Source organism: Cibotium barometz, chromosome 28 (assembly GCF_041138505.1).
Source record: "Cibotium barometz isolate CiBa-2024 chromosome 28, ASM4113850v1, whole genome shotgun sequence".
NCBI classification, from domain to species: domain Eukaryota; kingdom Viridiplantae; phylum Streptophyta; class Polypodiopsida; order Cyatheales; family Cibotiaceae; genus Cibotium; species Cibotium barometz.
Genome location: NC_141073.1, coordinates 10007558 through 10017577, shown reverse-complemented (window position 1 = coordinate 10017577; position 10020 = coordinate 10007558).

Genomic DNA, 10020 nt, shown 5'->3' with positions numbered 1-10020 from the left:
GGATATCCGGACAAGAGACTAGTCCATCGGTTTTTCCAAAACCAAAACCGGAACAATTTCCTTTGCCCGGAAAGCACGGGCGATTCCACCAGGATAAATTTTCCCTAACGTAGTCAAAAGCCTTAACTAACTGAACTCATCTGACCGAACCGGTAAGTCCCATAGTCAGATCAGGAAAAAAGATTATACTTGGGTCATAAAGACCAATGCTTTTTTCCTCATTGAGAGGCACAGCCGTTGATTCTTTTCCATAGAACAATTTTTGTCCGGGATTTACTTCATCTATCGAACTAAGCAGAAATTGGGTCTCGATTTACAGATCCATCAGTCCAGCCTAACCCCATCCAGTCCCATGGGTTAGCCAACCGCCCAACCACTATAGTCATGTGATCCAATTAAGAATTTGGTTAGGTTTTGTCCCGGGTACCAGGGAAAAGAGTTCCTAGGCTCCCTAGCCGGATGTTCATGCAAACATACAACTAGTCACACCACTTACATACCCAATATGAAATTATCTTTAAAACAATCCTTTAATGAAACTATTGTGTCACTAATCACACCACTTACATACCCAATATGAAATTGCCTTTTTTCTCAGCATCAGCTATCTTTAAAACAATCCTTTAATGAAACCATTGTGTCACTAATCACAATCTTCAAAATCTCTGGTTGAATCCTTATTTCCAATCATTCCTTCATCGGTGTACTTATGGCATCATTGGCAACTAGAACGCTCACCACCTGTTCACACAAAGGCCTTTTCGATAGTTCCTAGCTCATAGTAACGGACAATATATTCACATAACAAAATGGAATCTCCGTGGAAGATCAGCAAGATCAACCAACGGATCCATATAAAAGAGTCATGGACTCATCCGTTGAGGACCAGCAAGGTCAATCAACCAGATCCATGCCCGGTTTCAAAAAACAACTCTTACTCCTTGATTCAATATCTTCCCCGACATACTTGTGGGTATCTTCTGCGATCGAGAGCCCGAGCATCGTATGGTCAGCACCCTCTAGGGTCCTTCGCAGGTCACGTAGCACTTCACTCATAGGCCGCTTCCTTGGTCCCTCATCCATCGTACCGGAAGCTTACCATTTAAATCGAACCCAGGTTGGTCAACCTCGGCTGACCTTGCTACGTGAGACGTCCTCCATTGACTCTCCGTCAGCACTTGCAACTTTATCAGTTAGGTCTCCACGACCTTAATCACAAGATGGTCAAAATGCTTCCCCAGCATTCTTGACATAAAACAGTCATTTACAAACAGGTTACACATACAGTTTCTATAATGAACTCTCATCTTTCCACATTATCCCTCATCAGTCCACATTACTTATTCCACATCCCATTCATATGTGTACTCATTCTCATCCAATCGCATCATTTTCCATCTCATCACCTCAGATTCATTCACATCACATATCATTTATTCACATCCCAATTCACATGTCATCACATCTCATCCATTAAGTCATATCGACGTCACATCATTTTACATACACATTCGCATTCATTAATCTACATACATATCCACAGTCATACATCCACTTCCACATCCGCATATCCGCATTCATACATACACATCCATACATCCACATCCACATTCATACATCCATACATCCTCATCCTCATCCACATCCACATCCACATTCATACATCCACATCCACATTCACATTCATAAATCCACATCCACATCTACATTCATACATCCACGCATCCATTTCCACATCCACAATCATACATCCACATCCACATCCACATCCACATTCATACATCCACATCCACATCCACATCCATACATCCATTTCCACATCCACATCCATACATTCATTTCCACATCTACATTCATACATCCACACATCCATTTCCACATCCATACATCCATTTCCACATCCACATCCACATCCACATCCATACATTCATCCATCTACATCAATCCACATTATCCACACATCAAACCACATCATCCATACATCAATCTACATTAATCCACATCATTCCCACATAAAACCACATCATCCATTCACATCCGATTCACATGCCGTCATTCATTCACATCCTTTATCATTCATTCATATCACGATTCACATGCCATCACATTCCTTCACATCCTATACCATTCATTCACATCCTAATTCAAAGGACATCCCATTTATTCATCCAATTTCATTTATCAGATTCATATCACTTCCATCCATCCATTTACATCTATCTGATTCCTATCACATCTCATCACATCTATTTATAGAATGTAAGAGAATTCTAATTTTTTGATATAAAGATTCTTTATGCATCTAATTAGGCATAAAGACAACTTTAGTAGGAATAACACTTTTGTAAAAATCTTTTTTTTTTGGCATCTATTTTGGCATAAATTCAATTTTAAGGAAAATAACACTTTTGAATTACTATGCATAAATTCCATTTTAATGAGAATAACACTTTCAAAATAAAATTAAATCTTTTATGCATCTTCCTATGCATAAATTCAATTTAAATGAGAATGACACTTTTGAATTAAAAATCAATCTTTTATGCATCTTCCTATTCATCAAATCAAAATTGATGAAAATAACTCTTTTAAACTAAAAATAGATTTCTTTATGCATCATTCTATGTATAAAATCAAAATTGATGAAAATAACTCTTTTGAAATAAAAATAGATTTCTTTATGCATCTTTCTATGCATAAAATCAAAATTGATGAAAATAACTCTTTTGAACTAAAAATATTTATGCATCATTCTATGCATAAAATCTAAATTGATGAAAATAACTCTTTTGAAATAAAAATAGATTTCTTTATGCATCTAATTTATGCATAAAAATCATTTATGATGAAAATCACACTTTTAATATAAAAAAAATATCTTTTATGCATATGTTTATGCATACAATCATTTATGATGAAAATCACTCTTTTAATATAAAAGAATTTCTTTTATGCATCCATTTATGCATAAAAAGCATTTATGATGAAAATCACACTTTTAATATAAAAAATATCTTTTATGCATATGTTTATGCATACAAATCATTTATGATAAAAATCACTCTTTTAATATAAAAGAATTTCTTTTATGCATCCATTTATGCATAAAAATCATTTATGATAAAAATCACACTTTTAATATAAAAAAATATCTTTTATGCATATGTTTATGCATACAAATCATTTATGATAAAAAACACTCTTTTAATATAAAATAATTTCTTTTATGCATCCATTTATGCATAAAAATCATTTATGATGAAAATCCCACTTTTATAATCAAAATAACAATTTCAATATGCTTCCTTCTATGCATAGAATTTAATTATGAAGAAAGTAACACTTTTTGATAAAATATTTTTAGTATGCATTTGCTTATACCTAGGATGAAAATTAACACTTTAAGAATACATATACGATGGGAATTACTCTTTTTGAATAAAAAAAGTAAAACTTATTTTACACAATTTTAGAAAATTTTTCCATAACCTCCTTTGTATGGCTGACCATTTTTCAATTTTTAATTCTCTAAAATTAATTAGAAGTTGACCAAGAGTATTTAAATCATTCTAATGTAAACATTTTCTACTTATCAAAGAGAAACATTATGAAAAACTTGATTTTATCCATTAATCATTCATCTAGGATAAAGAATGGTTGGATTTACTAAAGAAGAGAGGGGAATGTCTGTTTTCAATGAGGCATAACATCATAATCATTTTAGAGAGAAGACAAAAATCATAAAACCATTAAAACTAAGCATAAATGGGAATTTATGTATTTCCTTACTACCATTCATCAATTAACTTCAATAGCATTAAAAAACCATTCCAATTAAGCTTCTCAAGCTTGAGAGGGGTTGAAAGGAGAGAAACATTGAGAAATTATAGAAAAAGATCAAAATTCACCGCTTACCTTACAAATTGCTTGATTCTTTGATCACGGTAGAGGCCCCCAACCAATCAATTGGTTTGTGAAGAAGGAGGGAAGCTCCAATTTCTTCAATTTGGAGAGAATTTTAGAGAATAGTAAAAATTATCATTATTTCAGCATAATTTTGGTATAGTATAATTCTCCTATTTTTTTTCAAAGGTCTCAAGTTCTATTTATAGGAGAGGGAGGCTCTAACCAAGACCAACTGATTTCTAGAATTTTCCAGATTCAATTTGGACCAGGTTTGAACCTAGTTTGGTTCCTTTTTGATTCGGTTTGATCCAAGAGAGAGAAGAGATAAAAATATCACATTATATTTTTCCATCCAAAAATATTTAAAAATTGAATTACCACTCTCTAGAAGATTTTCTCTCTCTAGGCTAAAATTGGTAGAAACAAGATCTTTTATATTTTTGAAGAGGGATTTGACTATAGGGGAAGATACTTGACATCCTGAGAGGCTGGGGAGGAATCTTACATTCTACCCCACTTAAAAAACACAAGATGTCCTCATCTCGTAGGTGGAGTATGATCTCTTTCATCTTCTTCTTCTTCTTCAATCACTTCCAGTGTTACTGCCTTGGAAGTGGACGGCCGATTCGGGAACAACTCTCTTTGACTTCCTCTATTCTGAGGTGGAGGTCTTGCATAACTTTGGATTGAAACTGCAGGTTGGATAGAGGGTCTACCTCTAGGATTTCCTTGTTTTTAGCGGCGGATAGAACCCTGATTACTCTGGAAGGAAGGGGCTGGAGTCTGGAATCTTGATCCCTGATTTTCCTGCCTTGAAAACCTTGATCCAAGTGATATGCTTCAATAGTTCTATTCCCCTAGGTTAACTCTAAGAATTCCTTCATCTTTGTTTCTAAAAAGCCGGGAGGACAGAACCTCATCCTTGGATAAATTTTGAGATCAGTCCAGGTTTGGGTATTTCCGTCGAGACAGTTTGTCTCCGCAGTGGTTTCTCCATGCCACTCTAGCTGTCTCCACTATCTTCAACCTTGCAAGAGCCATTTTGCTCTTCTCATTGTACCCGGCGACATCAAAGTATTCTTCCATTGATTCGATCCACTTCTCCACAACCTCGCCTAAGTTTTTCCCTTCACCCTTGAAAGGTCCAGGTTGCGAACTATGAAGAGTTTTACAAACATCCAGGTCGAGCTCTTATTCATCGAGTTGGGGGTTAACATTTCTACCACGACGACCTGGATCCATGTTCCTATCAATACAAAAATTCTTGTTAAGTCTCATTATTTATGATTGAATCCGATTTTTGATTCAACTGATTCAGAGGTTCTCTAAATAGGTCGGCTCCCCATAGAATCAAGGGATAAAGATACTCATATAGAACGCATTATCAGTTAACAATTCATTCAGAATATCTCTTTTATATCTTTAACACAATAATGGTCCATCAGACTAATTTTTTCCATCTGAACAATCCTCCATGGGGATTTCAATTTTTTAGATTTTTAATTTATCATCCCTTAACTTGATCCATTGGACAAAAGTTAACAGTAGCAATCTTCCAGCACAATCCACTAATCTCATAGTGATTGGCTGAAGTCATTAACATCATTCCAATTAAGAACATCATCACAGGGACTCGTCCCATTCATCCGCATTGTGGTTTCACTCACCTTATTATATTTCAACCAATTTTCAGGGATCATCATTTTTCAATCAGAATCCAAATCAACTCATCAGTTCTCAACTAGAATTTAAAAATCATATCAACCACATTCGAATTCATCATCTGGATAGCATTAATGCTTATAATTTCAAGTCTTAGATTTACTCGTATATACTACCAGTAAAGAGTTGCAGTTATATCCTCGGTATATACGGGTAGTCATGGTTCTTAGAACTATAAGGTAAATACCATCATGTCTAGGCCTCAAGCAAGTGAGGGATTCCATACAATTACAGTACTTCCATCTGAAGACCCAATTACCAATTTACAAATTTCAGTTTGAATATCAAATTGTATTAATTTTATCACACAATTACAACCTTTTAGTGCTTCTTGATAAATTTTTGACATATTTGGCTGCTCAGTTGATCCTCATTAGCCAAATAGCTATGATACCAACTGTAAGATCCCTATCCCCTCTACGCAACAATTTGAGGGATGCTAGCAGCAGAAGTAGTACTTCTTGCGCAGGGCAGGGTCCCACACTTGGGGCCTCGCCACAGATATCTGGACAAGAGATTAATCCATTAGTTTTTCCAAAACCAAACCCAAAAAAACTTCCTTTGTCCAAAGCCTTAACTAACTGAGCTCATCTGACCGAATCTGTAAGTCCCATAGTCAGATCAGGGAAAAAGACTGTACTTGGATCATAGAGACCAACGCTTTTTCTCTCATTGAGAGGCACAGTCGTTGATTCTTTTCCATTGAATAATTTTTGTCCGGGATTTACTTCATCTATGAAACTAAGCAAAAATTGGGTCTCGATTTACGGATCCATTAGTCTAACCTAACCCCATCCAGTCCCATGGGTTAGCCAACCGCCCAATTACTGTAGTGATGGGATCCAATTAAGAATTTGGTTAGGTTTTGTCTCGGGTACCAGGGAAAAGAGTTCCCAGGCCCCCTAGCCAGATGTTCATGCAAACATAAAACTAGTCACACCACTTACATACCCAATATGAAATTACCTTTTTTCTCAGCATCAGATACTATCTTTAAAATAATCCTTTAATGAAACCATTGTGTCATTGATCACAATCTTCAAAATCTCTGGTTTAATCCTTATTTTCAATCATTCCTTCATCGGTGTACTTATGGCATCATTGGCAACTAGAACGCTCACCACCTGTTCACACAAAGGCCTTTTCGATAGTTCCTAGCTCATAGTAACGGACAATATATTCACATAACAAAATGGAATCTCCGTGGAAGATCAGCAAGATCAACCAACGGATCCATATAAAAGAGTCATGGACTCATCCGTTGAGGACCAGCAAGGTCAATCAACCAGATCCATGCCCGGTTTCAAAAAACAACTCTTACTCCTTGATTCAATATCTTTCCCGACGTACTTGTGGGTATCTTTGGTGACCGAGAGCCCGAGCACCGTATGGTCAGCACTCTCTAGGGTCGTTCGTCGCAGGTCATGTAGCGCTTCACTCATAGGCCGCTTCCTTGGTCCCTCATCCATCATACCGAAAGCTCACCATTTAAAGGTTGGTCAAGACCTCGACCGACCTTGCTATGTGAGACGTCCTCCATTGACTCTCCATCAGTAGTTGTAACTTTATCAGTTAGGTCTCCACGACCTTAATCAAGATGGTCAAAATGCTTCCCCAGCATTCTTGACATAAAATAGTCATTTACAAACAGGTCACAAATACAGTTTCTATAATGAACTCTCGTCTTTCCACATTATCCCTCATCAGTCCTCATTACTTATTCCACATTCCATTCATATGTGTACTCATTCTCATCCAATCACATCATTTTCTATCTCATCACCTCAGATTTATTCACACCCCTTTGTTGAAGCTTAATAGTGTTTTTTGCACTGTTACCCTGCTTCTCCCAAGAGCCAAAAACTATGAATTTACTCATAATTCATTAGTTTTTGACCTTCCCTCTTGTAAAGATTGGTGGCCACTCTTGTTTCAAACAAGAGTAGATCCCTCAAACCATCAAGCCAAAGGAAAGCTCTCAAATTGTCCTTGTAAGTTGGAGATTCTTCTCTTTTCTATTTCATTTTATGGTTTTTATGATTTTTGTCTTCTCTAAAATGATTATGATGTTTTGCCTCATTGAAAAAAGGTATTCCCCTCTCTTCTTTAGTAAATCCAACCATTCTTTATCCTAGATGAATGATGAATGGATAAAATCAAGTTTTTCATAATGTTTCGCTTTGATAAGAAGAAAATGTTTACATTAGAATAATTTAAATACTCGTGGTGAACTTCCAGTTAATTTTAGAGCATTAAAAATTGAAAAATGGTCAGCCATACAAAGGAGGTTATGTCAAAATTTTATAAAATTGTGAAAAATAAGTTTTAATTTTTTTAATTCAAAAAGAGTAATTCACATCGTATATGTATTCTTAAAGTGTTAATTTTCATCCTAGGTATAAGAAAATGCATACAAAAAATATTTTATTAAAAAAATGTTACTTTCTTTAGAATTAAATTCCATGCATAGAAGGAAGTATATGGAAATTGTTATTTTGATTATAAAAGTGTGATTTTCATCATAAATGGTTTTTATGCATAAAAGAAATTCTTTAATATTAAAAGAGTGATTTTCATCATAAATGATTTGTATGCATAAACATATGCATAAAAGATATTTTTTTAAATTAAAAGTGTGATTTTCATCATAAATGGATTTTATGGATAAATTAGATGCATAAGAGATTTTTTTTCTAAAAGTGAAATTCCTACTAAATTGGATTTATGCATGGAAATATGCATAAAGAATTTATTTTAATCCAAAAGAGTTATTTTCATCAATTTTGATTTTATGCATAAACAGATGCATAAAGAATTCTATTTTTATTCCAAAAGAGTTATTCTTATCAATTTTGATTTTATGCATAAATAGATGCATAAAGAATTTTATTTTTAATTCAAAAGAGTTATTTTCATCAATTTTGATTTTATGCATAAATAGATGCATAAAGAATTTTATTTTTATTTCAAAAGAGTTATTTTCATCAATTTTGATTTTATGCATAAATAGATGCATAAAGAATTTTATTTTTATTCCAAAAGAGTTATTCCTATCAATTTTGATTTTATGCATAGAAAGATGCATAAAGAATTTTATTTTTAATTCAAAAGAGTTATTCTTATCAATATATTGATTTTATGCATAGAAAGATGCATAAAAGATTTATTTTGATTTCAAAAGTATTATTTTCGTTGAAATTAAATTTATGCATAGTTAGATGTATAAAAGATTTATTTTTATTTTGAAAGTGTTATTCTCATTAAAATGGAATTTATGCATAGTTAGATGCATAAAAGATTTATTTTTATTTTGAAACTGTTATTCTCATTAAAATGGAATTTATGCATAGTAAAATGCATAAAAGGTTTATTTTTAATTCGAAAGTGTTATTTTCCTTAAAATTGAACTTATGCCTAAATAGATGCATAAAAGGATTTTTATAAAAGTGTTATTCCTACTAAATTTGTCTTTATGCCTAATTAGATGCGTAAAGAATCTTTCTATCAAAAAATTAGAATTCTCCTACATTCTATAAATAGATGTGATAAGATGTGATAGGAATCAGATAGATGTAAATGGATGTGGGTATGGATGTGGATGTATGGATGTAGATGTGGAATGTGGATATGGATGTATGGATGTGAATATGGATGTGGATGTGGATATATGAATGTAGATGTGGATGTGGATTTATGAATGTGAAAGTGGATTTGGATGTATGAATGTGGAATGTGGAAATGGATGTATGGATGTGAATGTGGATGTGGATGTGGATGTATGAATGTAAATGTGGATGTGGATGTATGAATGTGAATGTGGATATGGATGTATGAATGTGGATATGGATGTATGGATGTGAATGTGGATGTGGATGTGGATGTGGATGTATGGATGTAGATGTGGATGTGGCCCTATATATATGTGGATGTGGATGTGAAAATGGATGTATGGATGTAGATGTGGATGTGGCCCTATATATATGTGGATGTGGATGTGAAAATGGATGTATGGATGTAGATGTGGATGTACAGATGTGGATGTGGATGTGGATGTATGGATGTATGTATGTGGATGTGAAAGAAAGTAACAGGGGTGGGTTAGTCCCTCACCAAGGGAGTGGCTCATGAAGGAGTCACCACTTAGCATCTCACGGGAGAAGCTCACCATTGATTCTTGGAACAGATAACATTATCATGAATGACCCATAATCCCATTTACATTGGTATTTATACTCCACCCAAGAGTTCACACCTACTTACTAGTTGTCCATGGCCTTGGGCCCATAATGCTTTCTTACAAACCATCCCTTCCCCAATGGTTTCGTTCTCGAAACCTCAAATGAATACCCCAAATTCGGAGAAGAATGTTCCATGTGGCTGAATTTACACCAA